The sequence below is a fragment of the Polypterus senegalus genome, chromosome 11 (assembly GCF_016835505.1).
Source record: "Polypterus senegalus isolate Bchr_013 chromosome 11, ASM1683550v1, whole genome shotgun sequence".
Taxonomy (NCBI): domain Eukaryota; kingdom Metazoa; phylum Chordata; class Cladistia; order Polypteriformes; family Polypteridae; genus Polypterus; species Polypterus senegalus.
This window is the reverse complement of record NC_053164.1, coordinates 146,964,682-146,988,593: the sequence shown is the minus strand read 5'-3', so window position 1 is coordinate 146,988,593 and position 23,912 is coordinate 146,964,682. Positions and strand designations below refer to the sequence as shown.

At 42.8% G+C, this 23,912-nt stretch overlaps 1 protein-coding gene across 1 annotated transcript in view; it reads right to left on the bottom strand.

Annotated features, from left to right (window-relative positions):
- Nucleotides 1-5,160: 5,160 nt before the first annotated feature.
- The window catches only part of dyrk2 (dual-specificity tyrosine-(Y)-phosphorylation regulated kinase 2), a 64,448-nt gene continuing 45,696 nt past the window's right edge, over nt 5,161-23,912 (bottom strand). The window contains exons 3-4 of the transcript XR_005635627.1: nt 6,069-6,185; nt 5,161-5,531 (exon numbers count right to left, since the gene is read on the bottom strand). The gene's annotated coding sequence lies outside the window, so the exon portion shown is untranslated. The remainder of the gene's footprint in view (nt 5,532-6,068; nt 6,186-23,912) is intronic.

Genomic DNA, 23,912 nt, shown 5'->3' with positions numbered 1-23,912 from the left:
AATTTGGGCACCACAAAAAATATGAAATCAATATTTAGTAGATCCACCTTTTGCAGAAATTACAGCCTCTAAACGCTTCCTGTAGGTTCCAATGAGAGTCTGGATTGTGGTTGAAGGTATTTTGGACCATTCCTCTTTACAAAACATCTCTAGTTCATTCAGGTTTGATGGCTTCCGAGCATGGACAGCTCTTTAACTCACACCACAGATTTTCAATTATATTCAGGTCTGGGGACTGAGATGGCCATTCCAGAACGTTGTACTTGTTCCTCTGCATGAATGCCTTAGTGGATTTTGAGCAGTGTTTGGGTCGTTGTCTTGTTGAAAGATCCAGCCCCGGCGCAGCTTCAGCTTTGTCACTGATTCCTGGACATTGGTCTCCAGAATCTGCTGATACTGAGTGGAATCCATGCGTCCCTCAACTTTGACAAGATTCCCAGTCCCTGCACTGGCCACACAGCCCCACAGCATGATGGAACCACCACCATATTTTACTGTAGGTAGCAGGTGTTTTTCTTGGAATGCTGTGTTCTTTTTCCTCCATGCATAACCCCTTGTTATGCCCAAATAACTCAATTTTAGTTTCATCAGTCCACAGCACCTTATTCCAAAATGAAGCTGGCTTGTCCAAATGTGCTTGAGCATACCTCAAGCGGCTCTGTTTGTGCTGTGGGTGGAGAAAAGGCTTCCTCTGCATCACTCTTGCATACAGCATCTCCTTGTGTAAAGTGCGCCGAATGGTTGAACGATGCACAGTGACTCCATCTGCTGCAAGATGATGTTGTAGGTCTTTGGTGCTGGTCTGTGGGTTGACTCTGACTGTTCTCACCATTCGTCGCTTCTGTCTATCCGAAATCTTTCTTGGTCTGCCACTTGAGCCTTAACTTGAACTGAGCCTGTGGTCTTCCATTTCCTCAATATGTTCCTAACTGTGGAAACAGACAGCTTAAATCTCTGGGACAGCTTTCTGTATCCTTCCCCTAAACCATGATGGTGAACAATCTTTGTCTTCAGGTCATTTGAGAGTTGTTTTGTGACCCCCATGTTGCTACTCTTCAGAGAAAATTAAAGGAGGAGGGAAACTTACAATTGACCCCCTTAAATACTCTTTCTCATTATAGGATTCACCTGTGTATGTAGGTCAGGGGTCACTGAGCTTACCAAGCCAATTTGAGTTCCAATAATTAGTTCTAAAAGTTTTGGAATCAATAAAATGACAACGGTGCCCAAATTTATGCACCTGCCTGATTTTGTTTGAACAATTATTGCACACTTTCTGTAAATCCAATAAACTTCATTTCACTTCTCAAATATCACTGTGTGTGTCTCCTATATGATATATTTAACTGACATTTTTTATCGTAACAACCAACGATTTATACAGGAAAATAATGACTATTAACAAGGTTGCCCAAACTTTTGCATCCCACTGTATATATATATATATATATATATATATATATATATACAGACATTATGACCACTCCAATGTGAAGCTAATAACATTGACTATCCAAAAACAATGGTGCATTTCAAGATCAGGGATATATGATATCCGGAGTGGACATTATGTAATAATACTTGATGTGTGTAAAAACCTGAGTGATTTTGATACGGGGCAAATCATTAGGGGCAGACAACTGGGTCAAAGCATTTCCAAAATGGCCAGACTTGTAGGGTGCTTATAGTAAGCCATGGTGAGTTCCCAGTAATTTGAGGGAAAAAAAACTTTGCTGACAGGGTATTGGGCATCCAAGACACATGAATATGAGAGATCAATGAGGACTATAACATCAGATACAAATCAACAGAAGGACAAACTGTGGCACAAATTGCAGATCAATTTAGTGATGGTTACTCTGTCATTATTTAAACAAAGAATAAAAAAATAGCTGAGAAAGGCAAGCCAGGGTGATTCCATCCTCATCATATTTTATAGAGGTGTTATACAGGGTGGTCCAGATCTAATTATGCAGATCCAGATAGTCTGGATGACTTTGATTTATGCAGAGATGATTCCAGTTCAGCACAAAGACGATTCTTCATGTCGTCAGTTCGCACACTTCTCGATGGTCTGGGATTCGGGTGATTTTCTATGTAATAAACTTAATAAGTTATAGTGTAATGAAAATTGCATAATTAGATCTGGACCACCCTATAGAGAGTGTGCTGACTAGCTTCATCACAATGTGGTATGAGAACTGTACTGCTACGATCTGTGCCCTCCATACAAGACATCTACAGCACACACAACCTCCGCAAGGTGTCCAGCAATGTGGCTGACCCCTGCACCCTTCATATAGGATCTTTGAACTCCTGCTGTCTAGTAGATGGTATTGCAGCCTCCGAGCCAGATCATCCGGACTGTGTAACAGTTTCTTTCCCCATGCTGACCAACTCCTCAATGCCATAGCACCCCCCACTACTCACTCTTGAACTGTGAACTTTACACTATTAACATCTTTGAAAACTGTCTAAATCAAATTGTACTTTATGAGTGATGTACAGTCATTGCTTCCCAGATATACACTTATTATAACTGCTTACATTACACATTTTTAACATGATGATGTTGTTACTGTAAAGCTGTTACTGATCCAGTTATAACACAGCTGTAATATATAATATATGTAATATATCAGCTGTACTTTGTCTTACTGTTGTGTTAATTTACTGCAAACTGTATTGTCTATTTTGACTAAATGTTATATTTGTAGTGACTGGTGTACATTTTCTCGGTGCACTACTTGTATGTTTGCACTGTGGTCCTGAAGATATGCAATTTTATATCAACCTGTACTATGTATTTGGATGGGATGACAATAAAGAAACATGAAATTGAGCTTCAACTAATGTGTCAACACACAATGCATTGAATCCTGTGGTGTCTGGAACTGCATGGCTGCAGGCCAGTCAGAAAGCCACAACTGTCCACTGTTGAAAGCACCTTCAAGGGGCATGTGAGTGTCAGAACTGGACACTGAACAATGAAAGAAAGTCTTCTGATGCATTAAATCCTTTTCTCTGTTGCATCATGTAGACAAATGGGTATGTCAGCTTCATTTACCTGAGGAAGAGATTGCACCAGCATGCACTGTGAAAAGCCAAGCTAGGGAAGAGAGAGTGTAATACTTTGAACAATGTTCTGCTGGAAAATCCTGGGTCAGGGCTTTCAAATGCACATTAAATGAATGTGTGTCACATACATAAACATTGCTGCACCCTTAATGGCAATGGTATTCCCCATGGCATCTTCTAGCCAGATAATGCATCCTGACCATACAGCACGAAATGTTTGGGAATGTTTTGAAGAACAAAATTTAGAGTTTAAGGTGTTGATTTGGCCTCCAACTTCCCTGCATCACAGTCTAATCGAACATCTGTGTAATGTGTCGGAACAATAAAAAAAAAGGATCTGCTACTAAAGTCCTGGTACCAGATACCACAGGACACCTGCTGAGATCTTGTAAAGCCCATGCCTTGTCTAGTCAGAACTGTTCGGTGGAACAGCAGCAGTAAAAGCATATTAAGCAGGCGTCAATGTTTTGGCTCATCAGTATATATATACTGTATATACACACACACACGTGTACATACATATACACATACTGTACATATACTGTATATATTCATCTACTCTTTTACACATACAGTATACATATACTGTATATAGTATGTATGTGTGTGTTCTATACACATATGAATACACAGATATACATAAGTAGATAAAATAGAAGTAGATAAAATAGTTTGTTAAATCATTAAACATTTCCTTCAAAGCTTTCTGAGTCCTCGTTAGTAACACTCTTTCTGGCCTCAATGTGCTTGTGCTTTCTTCCAGCCATTTTGCTCTTCTGTATACATCAATTTGATCTAATTTCAGTAAAGATTACTGCATTTCTGCTTCCCACAAAATGATTTTTTCCAAGCTGTTTCTAAACGAGAGCTGAACAGCACTGCTGTTAAGATGACACATCATTCTGACAAAGAAAGATTTCCTAATATATCTTTTAATCTAGCCTTGTTGAAGAGACACCGCATAACTCAGCCAGTTTTTTCTTCTTGTCATTTCTCTGTCCTTAGTCATAACCAGCTATTTGTTTGTATGGATGTGTATTAAAGCTCATGTATTTCACTCTCCCATTACATCCATTTCACTCTCCCATTACATCCAGTTGTTTATTTACTGTTTAACCTAATCAGCTGTTTTGTTTCCCAGGATTTCTCCTATTTCCAACATCTACAGAAATGGCAAGTTCACAGGCTCTCAGAATATCACTAGATTCCAGTATGGAGGGGCTGGTCAGGACTGTAGTAAATACTATTGGTAATGTAAGTACTGGACATCACTATTTTTAAACAGGAAATATGAGCTTTAATAAAAATCTGTCTTCTGTTAGAAAGCTTGCACAATTTTTGTTACTTTTTTCTGCATTCCTTTATAAATTGATTTTTGCTCTTTGATACCAGATATATTCACCTTCACCGCAAAGCAGTTAACCCAGACTGTTACCTGTTTACTCTGGAAGGAAGATTTAGCAGGTTGGCCAGCCAAAACCAGCCTTATAACTGCTAAATCATGCGCTTCAGAATGGTCAGATCAAACTTGTTTTTTTATGTCCTTGGGGAAAGTGCCAGGTTTAGAGCCATTTCACACAAACTGTTGCAACCATTATCTGACGGTGTTTCATGAATTACAGTAGTCATCAGTGTTTGTTGAGATTTATATGATTGTACAGTATATTTTTGTTTTCATTTTTTCCATCTGTTTTGTATATGTGTGCATATGGTACATTGCATGTTCTGGCAGGAATATTTCCAGTGTTAATGGCACTGTAAATGAAGAGGGACATTGTTTTGACAATCCTGAGTTTGTTGCTATTGTCCCATTTGAGAAGTCAAGTGTGTAAGTTTGATTAGAATCTCTCATATTTCCTACGGCTTATTGTATTTATATTAGTACTGTTTATTGACAGAGCAAACATAATTTGAGACCAAGCTTACATAACTTGGTGATGGTCTAATGTCTTAACTTTTTTTCCAGTCAGCATCTTTGGCAGAGAGTGTAACGAATCTTCTCATACACCAGACAGAATTTGTCTCAGACTTTTCTGATAATACCTTGTCACAAACTCATCAAACAGCCATAGCAAGGTTTGGGGCAATCACCCATTTATTGTTTCCTGGCTGCAAAATTGAATAAAGTGATAGCACTGATGTGCACAAATCAGAGTCATAAATAGAACTGAGGGGATAGAGGAAAGGTGGCGGCTTTTAAAGGCCAGTATAGGAAATTACTTCGGAGGGGCCGGAACCAGAAGGGTCTTCATTCATAGGCTCAGACCCGGAAGTGACGTCAAAGGGGTCAGAACCAGAACTGATGTCATCAGGGCCAGGTGGCAAAATTTCCCGTGAATGGTCTGCAGAAAAGTGAGTAAAAGAGGCAGTGCACTCTGCCCCATCCCGGTCTGGCTCAGAATTATCCTCATTCAAGCCCTTTAGCTGCCTCCCATGCGCAAGTGTGTAACAACCTGTAAGATAATAATTAGAAATAATTGTAACAGTGTATGTCTTGGATCTCCAATGTATGCATTGTAATAAAACCTAGAAGTAAATAATAAGTAAAACAAAAACAAATTATTGAAAAATTCAAGGTGTGCCTTATATACAGCTATGAACCCATGTTTTCTATTATAAATACAGTATATATTATATATATATAGAATAATCCAGTAAATATACAGAATATATATTTAAGGACAACAGGGATGGACTAGCATCCCAGCTGGGATGAACCCCAGGAGGCTGGCATGACATACAAGCATGGATGGACTTGCATCCCAATAGGTTTGGATGGAAGAACCTCATCCAGCCATGAGGACGGTATAACAGAAAGCCTGAGGGAGACATCCTGTCTAGACTGTATTCTTCCAGCATACACTGGGTGGACAGATTCCTGGACAAATGCAACCATGCATAAGCCCACAGTGTATGCTGTAAACTGTAGCCTGCTGGGTTCACATGGGTGCCACCAAGGAGAGCTGCAGAGAAGGATGCTCGCTACTGACCTGGAATAGCTTCCTTTGGGACAATGTTCCGGTGCCAGATATACTCCAGGATCCAGAATAAAAGAAGTCGCTTCACCTCACACAGTGAGTCAGCTTTGGGGGGATGAAAAGGGTGACCTGAGGAGGACAGGTGGAAGGAAGAGTAGAAAAAAGAAAGATTTGTATTCTGTTACTTTTGGAAGTTCAAAGGTATTGTACCTAATTAAATAAGACTGTTTGAAACTAGGCCTTATGTGTGGTTTAGTTGTGTGCAGTGTTTGGGGCTTTTCTTACGCCCCTTTCATGTCACAATATATATTCAGTCCTGTGAAAAAGTAAGGGTATTCCATGGAAATTATTGACTTTTTTAAAATGTTTAAACAGACAAATACATGAGGTAGGATCAATCCGTGAACTAGGTAGCGCTGCGGCACCGTGTTCTCACATGTTTAATTATTAACTATACAGATTATTTAAATGAAGTTAAAGTTTTATCTGTATAATATAATCAACATATTTTTCTGCATTTCATCTTAAAAATGATAACGTCATCATATGTAAATACGTGCTTAATAAAGTGGTGCAGGTTGTGCAATATTATAACTGTAGTGCAAGTTTACAGTGAGGTAATTGTATTTATAAGTACAAACCGTTCTACAAGGAGCACTTGATGGACTGATTGAGTGCGTTTATAGTTCTTGGGATGAAACTGTTTCTGAAGTGCGAAGTCTGTACGGGAAAGTCTTTGAAGAGTTTTGCAGTGGCTGAGGCAGCGTGTGCTTGATGCTGTATGCCGAAAATTCTCTTTCTGATCATCTGCTGCTGTGATTTCCCACTCAAATACAGTGATATAAATACTCCGAATGGTACAGTGAGAGTAATGTGGAAACAGATGATCTGCTATGGCAACCCTTAACGGGAGCAGCTGAAAGAAGAAAAAGAAGGTACAGTGACATTAACAATGCTAAAGCAGTTATGGTATTTGGAATATGGCTATTCCCTGGACCATTATATTGTTACAGGTTAATTACAATCAGATGCATTACACTAATAAACAATATGCGGTTAGTTTCAGTGTATTTATAAAGCCGCATCAGGAATGTGATTCTAAGAAAGAAAGGATAACCACTTCAGGAACAGTAGCACTGCTTTGACGCTGGGTGCCGCCAGTCTGCAAAATCGAGTGCAAAACTTGCGTAAGACAGGGTATGAGGTACCATGGAAATGTGCGCAGCTTTACTTGGAAACGTTTGTATGCAACATTTCTGTGCGTATGCACCATTTATACATGAGGCCCCAGGTCTTATAAAACAATGTGGTCTGACCAAATGGATCAAAGATAGAGTTGTTTGGCTGCAGTACCAGTAGACATGTTTAGTGCAAACTGAAGTCAGCATTTTAAGAGGAGAACACCATACCAACTGTGTAGCAGGGTGGTAGAAATGGTTTGGGGTTACTTTGCTGCCTCAGGGCTTGGGCAGTTTGAAGTCATCAAGTCAACTATGAAATGAAACCTACAACGCAATACTGATCTGAAGCATACTGATAAACCCATTAAGGAATGGCTCAAAAAGAAGAAATGGAGGGTTATAGACTGGCCTTGTCAAAGTCCTGATCTGAATCCCATTGAAATGTTGTGGAGGGATTTGAAATGGGAAGAACATGCAAGGAGTGGTGCAGTGGGTAGCACTGCTGCCTTGCAGTTAAGAGACCTGGGTTCGCTTCCCGGGTCCTCCCTGCATGGAGTTTGCATGTTCTTCCCGTGTCTGTATGGGTTTCCTCTGGGTGCTCCGGTTTCCTCCCACAGTCCAAAGACATGCAGATTAGGTGCATTGGAGATTCTAAATTGTCCCTAGTGTGGGTGTGTGTGTGTGCGCGCACCCTGTCTGGGGTTTGTTTCCTGCCTTGCGCCCTCGGTTGGCTGGAATTAGCTCCAGCAGACCCCCGTGACCCTGTAGTTAGGATATAGCAGGTTGGATAATGGATGGATGGAGAACATGCAAGGAAACCCAAAAACATCTTGCAAGTGAAATCATTTTGCGTGATGGTGTGGTAAAAAACGTCATTGAGTTGATTTCAGAGTCTGATGGGCAGTTATGCAAAACACCTACAAGAAGTAATTTCTGCTGAAGAAGGTAATATCAGCAGCTGAGGCCAAGGGTGGACTTACTTTTTCCCCAGGAGATCATTACATCTAATGATACTTTTATGAATAAATGATAGGAAAATGTTATCTTTCTTGTGTTTTTATTCCAGTAGATCACCTTTATCTGTAGGCTTTGCTTGCATGAAGATGAAGATATCAGTTCAAATATGTTGAAAAAGGTCCATGTAGGGTACTTACATTTTTTGCATGACTATATTCTTAACTAGGGGGCTTTGCCCCCTGCTCAATTCGCTTTACAACCCCATGGCCTGTGCTATGCGCCAGCCACTTTGCGTCTCTCCCACTCACGTATGTCGATTTCAGTTTCACCAAACAACAAATCTTTTAATTCTCACAGATACGCCTCTTCATTGGGAAGAAACACTACTTTTCCCTGATGACAACATGAATTAGACGATCTACAAGTCTCTGGCTTAAAGTTTAAATATGAACAATATATTCTGTCTCTTTTCGCTGTTCCATTATTTCACAGAGTAATAATTTCCGTTTGTTTGCGCTAATGTGATCTTTACTATTGTGGCATGTGGCTTGTGCCTCCTCCAGACCGCGAGGGGGGGTCTGCCCTGGTTATGTTGGGGGCCTCGGTTAAAGGGCTTGGAAGCCCAGCCCTGCAGGGACCCATGGCCACTGCCAGGCGGCGCCCTGGTGCCTGTAGAAGTCTGGAGCCCAGCACTTCCGCCACACCAGGAAGTGCTGGGGGGAAGAAGACAGGCGACACCCGGAGGGCTTCCGGGTGCGCAGCCGGCATTTCCGCCACACTGGGGCGTGTCTTCTGAGGAGTGCCGGGAAGCAGCTGGAGCCCATCCGGGTTCCTATTTAAGGGGCCGCATCCCTCCAATCATTGGCGGAAGTCGGGTGGAAGAGAGACGGAGCTGGAAAGAGGACTGGAGGCGGCCAGGAGAGAGAGGCATTTTGACTGTGAGACATTGGGGGAACGGTGCAAGAGGCACTGGGGAGTGCACTGTAAATAATTGAAAATAAACGTGTGTTGGGTGAACTTACGATGTCTGCCTGTCTGTGTCCGGGTTCAAGTCCACAATGGCGCCCAACTTGGGCAAGACGGGGACCCCCAAACAATAAATATTTTGTGGGCGGCCCGGTGCAGCAACGGACCCAACACACTCGCCGCGGGAGCGGTTTACCCCAGGGACCGCCGCTGGACCGCAGAATGGCCATTCCCGGGTGCGGAGGAAGGAGAACAGGTGTCGCCTGAGTGCAGCGGGCTCTGAGAGTCACGCTGTCGCAAAGGACAGCCGAGCCGGCGTGGCGACACAGAAGGCCACACCGAGGCAGGGGCCTCGGAGTGACGGAATTCGGGAGGTGAGTGCCCTGCCCTGCAGTAACCGACCCTTCGGGGTCGCACTTACCTTGTTTCCTACAGGGAGGGACGATCCGGATCCGCATCCATGGCAGGAGCCCGCCGGGCCACGGGCTGTCGACAGCGCGAGGGCAGCAGCGGAGGAGGCTGCGAAGTCGGAACCTCTGCAGCTCGAGGAATCGCTGCAGATGCGAGGCTGTGAGAAGGCATGCCACCGCACCCAGAGCAGGGGAGACAAGATGGCCGCGGGCCGGATGTCCCGCCCGCTGACAGGCACGGGATTGGCCGGTGTGTCTTTTGTGCCCGCCAATGACGGTACAGAGACGGGACCAAGGAACGGCAGTCTCGTGCCGAAGAGCCAGGAGGCAGACGACGAGTGGGGCTGATCGACAGGTAAGCCCACCGACGTCTGTCTCTCTGTTTTCGCCAGCGGCTTGGCGTGAGCCGAAGGAGTCCCTTCGGCCTGCCAAGTCGCCTTTGTTGCAGATGCTGAGTGCTCTCGCCGTCCAGCTGGTGAAGCTGAAGGGCAAGGCAGTCGCGTCGGGAGAGACGGCGTGTGAGACGGAGGATCGGCGTGACGCTGGAGCCTTTGGCCGACAGGACACCACGGGGAAGGTCGGTTATCCCGTCCCCGTAAAGCATAAGGGGTATTTGCTGAACACAGCCGTGACTGTGTTAAGGAAGACCGGCAACGAGTAGGCGATTTCTCAACAGCGGATGCGGCGGTGCAGACTGCCGGCGGAGCGAGGAGAGCGAGTACGCAGGGACTGGCAGGACAGGGGCTGTTGAGTGCCCTGGGTCCTAGCACCCTGCGCTCCAAGCCCGCGGCAGTCTCTCGCTCTGCAGGGACGCAGATGGGGCCGAATTTGAGCTGTTGCCATGCTCAGACCCAGACCGTCAAGGCGTCCAAGAGGAGAAGGAGGAACCGAGGGGTGAATGCCGGTTCCTCTGACAGGAAAGGACGAGTCGCTGGGTGTGCGCATCTGGTGAAGGACAGTCCTCTGGGGAGGCAGAGGGAAACCCCTGGGCGGCTGGATGAGCCGCCTGTGAGAGCGGTCCCACTGACACCAAGAGGCCGGGCATGGAACCAGCGGCAGAGGAGCCAACCAGGCAAGTCGCGGGCTGTCGATAGGGGGGGTGAGCACTGCTGGTATAGAGACCGACAGGAAGCTCGGGGGTGAGTGTCCTGGCAGTGCTTCTGGCCCACCCTTTTCTCTTTTTACAGGCTCGAAGCCCCGGTGAGAGCTGGAGCCGACGTCGTTTGGGACCTGCCCTCCTGGAATGGGCAGCTCTGCAGGAAGGCTCCCGCCGGGAGGCCGATGGTGCCCCGGCCTGCCGGGGACGGCGGGGGCTAGAGCGGAGCAGACCAAGGGGCCGCGTTGGCGTCAGAGGGGGAGCCGAAATAAGATGTCCCAGGGTGCCGTGTTGGACCCTGGGGACATAGTTGGACCCTCTCTGGGAACGTGCTGCCCTTTCGGGAAGTGCCGCTCGGACCCACGTGTCTTCTTTGTGGCTCCAGCCCCGGCCGGGACGCTCAGGTGGACCGGAGGAGGGCTTGTGCCTCCTCCAGACCGCGAGGGGGCGTCCGCCCTGTTTATGTTGTGGGCCTCGGGTAAATGGCTTGGAAGCCCAGCCCGGTAGGGACCCGTGGCCACCGCCAGGCGGCGCCCTGGTGCCTGTAGAAGTCTGGAGCCCTGGTGTGGCGGAAGTGCTGGGGGGAAGAAGACAGGGGACACCCGGAGGGCTTCTGGGTGCGCAGCAGGCATTTCCACCACACTGGGGCGTGTCTTCTGAGGAGTGCCGAGAAGCAGCTGGAGCCCATCCGAGTTCCTATTTAAGGGGCCGCCTCCCTCCAGTCATTGGCGGAAGTCGGGTGGAAGAGAGACAGAGCTGGAGAGAGGACTGGAGGCGGCCAGGAGAGAGAGGCATTTTGACTGTGAGGCCTGGACATTGGGAGAATGGTGCAAGAGGCACTGGGGAGTGCAATGTAAATAAATGAAAATAAACGTGTGTTGGGTGAACTTACGATGTCCGCCTGTCTGTGTCCGGGTTCAAGTCCACATATCATATTTTTTAGACTTTCTGATTTTAGTACTTTCATTATCTCCAATCTGCTCTGAATGTGTATCACGCCAACGTTTTTGAACCTTTTTACGACGTTCTACTTTGTCATCTACTCTTTGTCTTTTATTTCCGTCCCCAGGCCTGGTTAAATCTCTTGGCAAAAAGTCTTGTCTTGTGGGACTTGAAAGTATCTATCTGAAAAAGTCCTGTCTCGTCCCAGGGTTTTTTTTTTATATAATAGAGAGATATAAGTATTATAACTCATTTAGTAGAGTAAATAGTTCACAGTGTGCAGAAAAATATATGCTACTTAAAACACAGGTCTTATTTGAAGTTTTAATGTTTGTATATACATACAATCCATTTTACTAATTTAAAATATCATTCAATTAAAGATATTGTAAGGGAGCATGGTGGCGCTGTTTCCTCAAGGATACTGGAGTTCATGTCCTGGGTGTTCCCTGCGTGGAGTTTGCAGGTTCTCCCTTTGTCCACATGGGTTTACTCTGGGTGTTCTGGTTTCCTCACACATTCCCAGGACATGCAGGTTAGGTGGGTTGGTGATGCTAAATGATCCCCTGATCATTCTGTGTCCACTTTTCATGGACTGTCCAGGGATTATTCCTACCTTGTGGCTGATGCTTACTGCGATAGGCTCATGCTTCCCAGCAACCGTGTTCTGTGTAACTGAGTTTAGAAAATGGATGGATGTGTTGTATAGTTCTCTAATTGCTAGTTATGAAATTTAAAAACTATTTGATACAACATTGCACTGTTTTAATAATAAGGAGAAGTTATTTGTTTGTATTTGAGGTCCTGTGCAAACAGGACTTAAGCAAAGGTACTGAGAAGTATAAAACTAGCAATCTAGAAATCTGAAAGCCATGGCTTTGTTGAATCAAACTAGAAGGGACAAAGTGTAAATGTGACAGTTTTTTAGGAAGCAGAATGGAAAGTAACACAGTTACTGTTTCCAGCTGGGATTACAGTGAGACATGTAGAGGACAGCAGTGGTGGGAACACAAGAGGTTGTGGTGTCCCAGTTAATTTAAAGAGGCGCAGATAGCAAGAAGAGTTTTTGCCGGCTAAACCATTTAAATAGCCATCACAAAACAGAAGTAAGCCAGAAGTAATTCACAAAGGCTCTAAAAACCAAACCCGAAGATGAAGAATAAATGGCCAGAATGCATTGTGCTTGGAGACAAAGCAGGGTGGAAGAGCATAATGCCTAACCAACAGGAATGAAAAATGAAAAGAGGAGAGGATTATGATCAAAATGTGGGAGTAGGTGGAATAAACTGCAACCTGTCTTCACGCTAGGTAAAAGCTGACAGTGCCAGAAAGGTCAGGCCTAGTGGGTCTGTTGTTCATTTACCCTCCTTGCTATCCTCACTGTTGGGAATACCAAGTACTTTAAGTTTTTATAATCACAGGCATTTCTGTTTAAGTAGCAGCGTGATGGCAAATAAGCTTTCGTTCTTTCCATCTCCTTACCCATATACTAAGATCATTAATCATGCTCAAGACATTTCAAGTGGATACTCTACACAAGTAGAACATGACCCGAAACAAAAATAAAAAGGGAAAAGGGAGGCCAGAGGATTATACAAAAGCTTGTACATTTTATATCTCATATGGCCAGGCCTTGCATTAGGCAAAGCCCTCTGAATACAGCTTGGATTTCATTTTATAATGATATTTTTATTGAATTAAAAAAAAGAAAGTTAATCTACAGAATGGAAATTTATTCAATTCTAGCAAAGGGCTTATATAATGCATGAGAGTGCACAGAGCACACTCATCTAAGTGTTTTCCATATGAGTTCAGAACCTTGATATTGTTTTGAGTGCTTGTTGTGCATTTCCCTTTCGCTTGAAGTAGATGTACTCAGCCTATTAGGATGCATTTACAGAACACTTCTACTGCAGATGACTGATATTTATTGCATTTTTCCACTTGCCCATTTATTTTTTATACAGTTTGATATATTCATGTTCCAGCAGCTCATGGGCTATATCATTCCACTTTCAATGTTGCTAATGTACCCAATATAATCATGTGCATTATTCTATGCAATTGCTTTAATCTATCAGAGAATTATCTTACAGCATCGCTTCCAAACGGCTGGAGTGATTTTCATGAAACTTGGTACACATGTTTCTCATTAGTTGACTAAAAATACTTTAGGATGAAATCAACCCTAACCCACACCCCCACACCCCCTTTTCTGGGTAGGGTGGCGGGTGATCTTGCAGTCTTGTATGCATGTTATCATCCAGTTGACACTCACAACGACCACCAGAGCGCGAACTGGGTGTGACTGGCAACATTCTTTATATTTGAGCACCACCGTGCCCCTGATGCTTTTGAAATTAAATAGAGTTGGCCGGTTCTGAGCGTCAAAAGGATAACATACATACAAGACAGCAAGACAAGCACATTAGTGAGTCTTCATTGCTTGTTAATTTATTTTTATTTTTAAACTTGTGCTTTTTTAATTATATTTTTCTCAAACAATTAAAAAAAGCACTTTATTTTCCTCCTGGGTAACGTTGGGTATTTCAGTTAGTGAGAAATACTAAATGAAAAAAATAAATACAAAATACATCACTGAAACAAAAAAGAGAAATATCAAGGTTGTGGCAATGTTGGGTGCAAAACATAAGTCAGATATAAATGTGATGCCCACCAGTCCAAAATCATATGGGATCAAGTCAGATTTGCCAATCAATCTGCCTGACAAATCTAACAGATGAGGGAGATAAACAGGAGGAGACCAATAGAGACACAAGGAGAAAATGTATGCTGACAGTGCCTAGGACAGGGTTTCACATCTATGCGGAGCTCAGACACAGCAGTGTTACACACTGCACCACCATTACTACACCATTACTACTTTAACTAATGGAATAACTGTATTTATTGAAATAGAATTCCTCGTCATTAAAGACTACACATTTTTTTAAAAATGTCCACTCGAGACCATCTTGACATCTCTCTGCTGGTTACTTTCCATCGCCTCATTAACTCTGATTGCACCTCAGGACCTGCACAGTTCCAAATCTCTCAAATTGCTAAAGTGTTTTCTGTGGCCATGCCAATGTCTGCTTGATATTTGGGATTTCAGCCATCAAGTCGTGCAGCCATCATGTTACCTGCTAACCTCAGGCACCAGTAAGCTGGAGTCCAAACATAAACTCACTAAGCTGTGATCCTTCTGACAAGCAGCACTGAGCTACTTGACAAATCCTGTAGTGACAGACGATTAAGAGACAGATTGGTATTGAAAGCTGTAGACTCCAACATCTGATGGAAATTTATTATTTATGACACTAACAATTGGCAAAGACAGTACAGACTGAAAACACATTTATGCACTTAAGTGCTCTGGGATTTTTGTAAGGTAGAAAAAGCCTCAACAGAAGCATTTATATTATAAAGTATGCCATGTAAAGGCAAGAGAACCATTACAATAATTAACTCCATAATGAAGAGCATAAATAAAATGTAATATTGAGCTAACACAGAAACTACAACTTACAATTTCAGCATCACATTATAGAAATCTAGAATATGCTAGAACATGCCAGAAATGACCTCTAAATGACAGGTGACCAGGACCTTGTGAATAAAAGCCAGGTACATGCTTAAACCCTGCGCTTCTAGCAGAGAAATGTTTGCGGCCATTCGCATCCACTTTGTCTTGCTGGTTCCAATGTACCAAGATCCAGGCAATGCTGACTCATGTTGTGAAAGGACATGAAAATCCTGTGACTGATGAGAATGGCGTCCTTAAGTGATCTCAGATTAATCACAATGTGTTGCCATGTGCCGCAGCTCTTAAAAGTGTCCATTCCCTCAGATGGTTCTTAAATTCTTTTAATTCTGATCTACCTAAAAAGTTAGACAGCCTTGTTGTCCTAATCACTCCTAACCCATTAACAGCTGTGTTTGATGTTCTCCCTGATGTGCTTAAAGTGGAGAAAGGACACAGTGATTGTAATTGCCTTTACTACACTACTAGCATGTAGGCTTATCTTGCTCAACTGGAAGAATCCCAGCCCACCACTTTTAAGTCAATGGGTAACTGATGTTCTATACTATTTGAAATTGGGAAAAAAATTCTCACTTAGGGGATCTGTTCAAAACTTGTAAAATATGGGAAGATCTAACTAATCAAATCTTAGAATAACCATTTACAGTATATTGGGGAAAAGGACATTCTCCCTTCTCTGTTATTTTTAAAAATTTGCTCTTGTTGGCTCTCCTCTCTTTCTCTCTAGTTTGTTAAATTTGACTTGAGTGTATGGAATAATGTTTTCCTCACATAAAATCAATAAAAACAAGAGTTGGACTGTTACACATTTAGACTGTTATTATGCTATTTAAGGTCACATTAAAGGAGGGGTCTCCAACTCCAGTCCTGGGGCCTCATGCACAATGTCGTGAGTAGAATTCACACTAAAACATGGCATACGGACAAAAGTGGAAATCTGTGTATGCACAAAAAAAATCCAGATACATAAATCTGTGCATAAGCCAACTTCCATGTTCTTACGCTACATAAATCTCGGTCAGCGTGAAAAGTAACACACGTGCATTCACCTGCTGTCACTCCCCAACTCCTCCCGGAATTATGTCTCTTTGAATATGCAAATCAATATAAATAGCCCTTAAGCTCAACGTTCTGTGAAAAAAACAATGGCAAAAGCATGGGGGAATCAGAAGAACTTCAGTGAAAATCAAGTGGAGGAAAGGAAAAACGTACTATTTGTTGGTTTAAGCAGTGATATAAACAACAAAAGGAAGTTGATCGAGTGGCAGAGTGGTGGAGAAACTCGAAAGTTCAAGTTCAGAAAGTTGCAAAGTGTCCGAAATAAATAAGAAGTGGTCAGATATCAAAGTCGCAGTGAAAAGGTGAGTAGTAGCCCAATGTCTGAGTGTCATATGGAAGCGTATTAGGGTACAGAGAAAAGAAAAACAAAATAGGGACACAGTTGAAAAAAACGTCCAAATGTCAACTTTAATCTCGAAATTTCCACTTTAATCATATACTGTACTTTATTTTGTCATCAAAGTAGAACGTCATAAACTTCATCTTAAAATCATTTAATTTACTAGTTTCTCAGATCCCAATGTAACAAAAGTAGCACAATAAATGCTTCTTTCTATGTGTACTTTTATGTGCTCTGTGTGTGTGAATCACTACGGGCTTCTTAAACAGGCTTTCTCTTCCAATGAGAGGACACAGAATACATTGCATTCATGATTTTTCAGCTCTCTGAGCAATTTAAATATTAGGATGTATACTTGATATCTTTTCATAATGATAGGAATTAAAGCATGTATTAAACATGGGAAAATGGTGGTGCAGTATTAGCAATGAGCTGGTGCCCTGTCTAGAAATTGTTCCTGCCTCCCGCAAGATGCTTGCTGTGCCATGCATGACCTTTGATGAAATAATTTACTGCAGCAGTACTGTCTCTTTCAAATGTACTAACCTCCTATTTCTGTCCTTCCTTTTCTTTCTCTAAGTAACCAATCGCCACACGATCAGCTCTGTAATAGATGCCAAGCCATCTGTAAGCTTAGAATGCTGACTCTTTAAAATTTTATGGAACATTGAAATATATTTGTAGTACATGTTTAATTATTCCATCTGTCTATCCATCCAGGTCACGCCGATCCCAGAAAGCATATAACGCAAGGCAGGAACAATCCCTGAACGGGGCACCAGCTCGTCTCTAGCGCTGCGGCACCATGTCCTCACATGTTTAATTATTAACAATATATATTACTTTAATGAAGTTTAAAACTTATCTGTATAATGTAATAAACATGCTTTACTGCATTTCATCTTAAAAATGATATCAAGAGCTCCAAGAAGATAGTGCTTGGAAATCTAAATTAACTTAAAAGCCAGTCGTCATCATATGTAAATACATGCTTTATAAAGTGACTCAGGTTGACCATATTACAACTGTAGTACAAGTTTACAGTGGGGCGATTGTACTTATAAGTACAAACAGTTCTACCAGGAGCAATTGATGGACTGATTGAGTGTGTTTAGCGATCTTGAGATGAAACTGTTTCTGAACCGCGAGGTCCCTACAAGAAAGGCTCTGAAGCGTCTGCTGTATGTGAACAATTCAAATAGATTGCTGCATGGCTGAGACAGCGTGTGTAAGATGCTGTACAGTAATCCCTCGCTATATCGCGCTTTGACTTTCACGGTTTCACTCTATCGCGGATTTTAAATGTAAGCATAACTAAATATATATCACAGATTTTTCGCTGGTTCGCGGATTTCTGCAGACAGTGGGTCTTTTAATTTATGCTACACGCTTCCTCAGTTTGTTTGCCCAGTTGATTTCATACAAGGGACGCTATTGGCGGATGGCTTAGAAGCTACCCAATCAGAGCATGCATTACATATTAACTAAAACTCCTCAATGCTATAAGATATGCATCCCGCGCGGAGCTTGATTGTTTGCTTGTCTCTGCCTCTCTCTCACCCTCTCTGACATTCTCTGCGCCTGACGGAGGGGGTTTGAGCAGAGGTGCTGTTTGCTTAAAAGATACTGATGCTCCTCTAAAAAAATGCTGCTTTATTGAGGGCATATTTAAAAGCACAAAAGCACATGTATTGATTTTTTGATTGTTGCTTTAATCTCGCTCTCTCTCTGACATTCTCTGCGCCTGACGGAGGAGATGTGAGCAGAGGGGCTGTTTGCACAGAGGCTGTTTGCTTAGAAGATACTAACGCTCCTGCCGCGGCAAACTTAAAAGCACAAGTATTGATTTTTTGATTGTTTGCTTTTCTTTGCGAGCTCTCTCTCTCCCTCTGAAATTCTCTGCTACTGAAGAGAAGAAGATCTATTTGCATTCTTTTAATTGTGAGAAAGAACTGTCATCTCTGTCTTGTCATAGAGGACAGTTTAAACTTTTGACTAAAGGGTGTTATTTCATGTCTAGAGGGCTCTAATAATGTTAACAGTGTGGGAGAGTTTATAAGGGCTTAAAATATATAAAAATAACTACACAAACATATGATTTCTACTTCGCGGATTTTCGTCTATCGCGGGGGGTTCTGGAACGCAACCCCCGCGATCGAGGAGGGATTACTGTATACCGATAATCCGATCAGCTGCTGTATGGCTGTGATTCCACACTCAGATACAATGGGTGAAATACTCAGTAGTGCACTGGGAATAACAACACTAAAGCAGTGATGGTATTTAGAATAGTTTGGCCATTTGGTGCACCATTATATGGTTACTAGTTGATTACAATGAGATGCCGTAAACTAATACACGATATGCGGTTAATTTCAGTGCATTTGATAAAGCCGCGTCAGGGATGTGAATCTAAAAACTAAAGGGAAATCAAATTGGAAGAGTAGGACTGCTTTGACACTGGGTGCCGCCAGTTTGCAAAACTGAGTAGGAGAACTTGCGTATGCAAGGGATTGAACTAGCGTGAAAATGTGCATGGCTTTATGCCAAGTTTAGTTTTTATATATCACAATATGACCATGGAAATGGGAGCACGCAACATTTTTGTGTGTATGCACCGTTTATACATGAGGCCCCTGGAGAGCTACAGTGGCTGCAGGTTTTCATTCTAACCCTTTTCTTAATTAATGACCAGATATTGATGCTAATTAACTCTGCCTTAATTTTAATTGATGCACATCTTAAGACTCAGGCCCCTTAAATTTTTCTTTTTTCCTGAATTAGGAACCAAACAATATTAAGACACAAAATGTACCAACACATAAACAACAACCTGCGTCCATCACACAATAACTGAAAATAAAGAAAGGTGAAGGCCTCAGTAATGTTGATCAGCTCAAGACCACAAAACATTTTGACAGTGCTCTTAAAAAGAAAATCAACAGTTTTGGACATGTCTGCCATGGCAGAATGAGCACCATGGAATTAAATAATGGGGTTAATTAGCAATGTAAATTGGCCAAATTAAGAAACCAAATGAAGTGAAGTTGGTTGGAGTTTGAGGCTTCAACTTAGTTGGTCATCTGTTGGCTACTTCACATCAAATTTATGTTTAGGTGCTGTTTAAGGAAAAAAGAATCAATTCAGTGGTCTGAGTCTCAAAAAAAGTCAATTAAAATAAAGGGAAATAGTTAATTAGCAAAAACTGTTCACTACTTAAGAAAAGAGTTAGAATGAAAGCGTGTAGCCACAGTAGTTCTCCAGGACTGGAGTTGGAGACCCCTGCGTTAAAGAAACTATTGTCTGTTTAAAGAGAACCTGGATTCTTTTCAAGCACCAATAAACAGGAGCTGACTATATTATCTATAAGTAAATTTTATCTCTGTCTAGTATAAGCCAATTTCTGCCATTCTGACAAGTACATTCCATTGGGCATATTCAACATTAATGTTTGTTATTCCTCAACTATTGGAATGTACTGAATGACTTTCTCGTTTCCTCCACACCACGTGAACCCTTGCTTCTGACTTCCTCCTAGTCCCTCTGGGTAAATTGTCTGGAGGTTCTTTTAAGGCCAGACCAGGGAGTACTTCTGATTCCCCGCTGCATGCTACAACTTCCAGATAACTAGATAAGATTTTGCACAAACAATAAGTTAAGTGGTACCCGGCCTGGACACAGACAGGTGGACACGTTCAGGTCACCCAACACACATTTATTTTCCATATTCTTCTATGTACAAACTGCCACACAACTCCAAAGTCCCTAAAAGTCCAGGCCAACAACACACTATGCCTCTTTCTCTTCAGGCTGCCTCCTTGCCTTCTCCAAGACCTTGTCTCTCAACCTCCCGACTCCAGCCATCATATGGAGGGAGGCAGCCCCTTTGATATTCACCTGGATGTGCTCCAGGTGCCTCCCGACAATCTTCCACCGGCACTCTCCAGTGTGGCGGGAGTGCCGGCTGCACACCCGGAAGCTCTCCGGGTGTCCCCGCTCCTCTTCCCCAGCACTTTCGGGTGTGGTGGAAGTGCTGAGGTCCAGGGCTTCCAAGTCATTGGGGCACCCCTTGGCGGTGACCACGGGCCCCTATAGGGTTGAGCTTAAAACCTCTGTACCAGTGCCCCCCATAGGCACCTGGGCGATCACCCCCATGTGGTCTGGGGAAGGCATAAGCCCTTTCTCCGGTACTCCGGGGCGACCCGGCCGGGTCGCTACCCCAACCATCTGTGACAGTTATAAAGATGTATACGAGCTGGATATAGCAGCCTAACAGAAGATATTGCATCTCAAACACACAAGTTTAAAATAATAGTTGTTCCATATAACACATTACAGATGGCACATTGGACAGCGAGTGGTATGGTGGAACAGTGATAGTGCTGCTGCCTTTCAGTAAAGCAGTCAGGGTTCGCATCCCAGGTCATAACTGCATGAACTTTGCACATTCTCCCTGTGTTTGTGTGGGCTTCCTCTGGGTGCTCCAGCTTCCTTCCACAGTCCCAAGACTTGCATGTTTGGTGAATTGGTGGTCCTGAATTGGCCCTAGTGTGTGTTTGCCGTGTCATAGACTGACACCCTATCCAGGGTTTGTTCCTGCCTTGCACCCTATGCTAGCTAGGATTAGCTCCAGCAGACCCCCGCAACCCTGTTCAGGACTAAACAGGAAAGAAAATTACTGACTGAAACTTAACAGTGCTGTTGCCTCACATCTACAGAATGCTGGGTTTGAATCTTGGCCTGCGTATGACTTTTTATGGAGTTTAAATGTTCTTCCTAAAGATGAACATTTTATATAAATTTTGTGAGTGCTCATGTGCATGAATGTGGCCTAGATGGATTGGTGCACTTTAAGGAGTAGGTTCTCACATTACATCCAAAGCTTCTATGACTGACACCAGCCTACAGTGACCATGAACTTGGATAAGTAGGTTACAAAATAGATAGATACAAAATTAAAATCTTACTCACCCTTATACATTAACAGCCTACTGTTGGTATGAAATTCGAACGGGTTATTTTGTCCACTTTTCATTCCCTTATTTCAGTTGCAAGCCAAAAACTTTACATATAAGATCACAGTTAGAACAAACAAATCCTTGTTGGGCAGTGTATGAATAAAATTACTTTATTTATTATGTATTTGGCAAGGTGAAGTGGAAGTCTGAAACTGGACAAGCAACTTGTTTGACTGTATTGCTTCTAGACATCTGCTAAGTAACAATGGAATCTACTGCTGATCAGTGGTCTCAATGTAATACAGAAACATTAACCCTGGTTTCTGTTTTTTTTTTTTGCTTTGTTTATGAATAAGTTGTATCAGTATACTATTTTATTCTGACATGGGATTTTGCTTTATATAAAACTCATGTGGCATTCAGCTACCTGCGACACTGAGACGTCTCTCTTTCATCACCTAATATTGCATGTCAACAGTTATTCAGTATTGCGGCTCAAGTATATCTAGCTGTTGTGAAAGGGATGATCCAGTAAATCGATATTAGACACATAAATAAAGAGAGCGAGTATGCTTTTTATATTCTGCATATGTGGTACTGAAAAAAAACTTTCAAAGAATTTACACATTATAGGAAGCTATGAACATGATTTAATCATTACCAGTGGATGAGTGAGAAGTACATGTATTTAAATTAAGAAAAAAAACAAAAATTCAAGTATCAAATATCCTTTATTCAAGGACCTGAATGTATATTTAGCTCAGTCCATCAGAAATTATTGGCAATTACCTTCAGTCATTCATAGTTCTGCACTTCCCAAAGCCTGCTTTCCCCAGCTTAGAAACACTGTAATTTGCACAAACCAGTGTGTTTCTTTGTGCTGGTCTCAAGCCCGGATAAATGGGGAGGGTTACATCAGGAAGGGCATCTGCTGTAAACTTTTGCCAGATCAATATGCTGACAATAATATGGATTTCCATACCGGATCGGTCAAGGCCCAGGTTAACAACGACTTCCACCAGTACTGTTAGCCAACAGGGTGCTGGCGGAAATTGGGCTACTGTTGGCCAAAGAAGGAGAAGAAGATGTGGGAGACTTGTCCGGAGGAAGGTAAAGAGAGTGGAACTGAGGGTAGGAACTTTGAATGTTGGCAATATGACTGGTAAGAGGAGAGAGTTAGCAGATATGATGGAGAGAAGAAAGGTTGATACATTGTGTGTGCAAGAGACTAAATGGAAGGGGAGTAAGGCCAGGTGGATCAGAGGTGGATTCAAATTGTTCTATTACGGTGTGGATGGGAGGAGAAATGGGGTAGGGGTTATTCTGAAGGAACAGTATGTCAAGAGTGCATTGGAGGTGAAAAGAGTGTCAGAAAGAGTAATGATAATGAAGCTGGAAACTGGATGTATGATGATGAATGTTAGTGCATATGCCCCGCAAGCTGGGTATGCGATGAATGAGAAAGATGATTCCTGGAGTGAGTTGGATGAAGTGATGGACAGTGTACCCAAGGGACAGAAAGTGGTGATTGGGGCGGATTTCAATGGACATGCTGGTGAACGGAACAGAGGAGATGAGGAGGTGATGGGTAGGTATAGTGTCAAGGAGAGGAATGAAGGTGGTCAGATGATAGTTGATTTTGCAAAAAGGACAAACATGGCTCTGGTGTACAATAGTGGAGGAAGATGCACACAAGTATATTATATCCTATGCAGAAGAATCAATCTGAATGAGTGTGAAGACTTTTAAGTGGTGGCAGGGAAAGTGTAGTTAGGCAGCATAGGATGGTGGTCTGTAGGATGAAGTTAGAGATCAAGAAGAGGAGGAGAGTGAGGGCAGAGCCAAGGATCAAATGGTGGAAGTTGAAAAAGGAAGACTGCAAGGTTGAGTTTAGGAAGGTAGTAAGACAGGCACTGGGTGGCATTGAAGAGTTACAAGAAAGCTGGGCAACTACAGCAGATGAAGTAAGGGTGACAGAAAAAGGGTGCTTGGGGTGATATTTGGACAGAGGCAGGAGGAAAAGGAAACCTGGTGGTGGAATGGGGAAGTATGGTGGAGTGTACAGAGGAAGAGAATGGCAAAGAAGAAAAAGGGATAGTCAGAGAGATGCAGAAAATTGACAAGAGTACAAAGAGATAAGATGTAAGGTGAAGAGTAAGGTGGCGAAGGCTAAAGAAAAAGAGTCAGATGAGTTGTATGAGAGGCTGGACACTAAAGAGGGAGAAAAGGACCTGTACCGATTGGCAAGACAGAGGGACTGAGCTGGAAAAGATATGCAGCAGGTTAGGGTGATAAAGGGTAAAGATTGAAGCATACTTACAATTGAGGATGATGTGTTGAGCAGATGGAAAGGGTACTTTGAGAGGTTGACGAATGATGAGAAGGTTGGATGATGTGGAGATA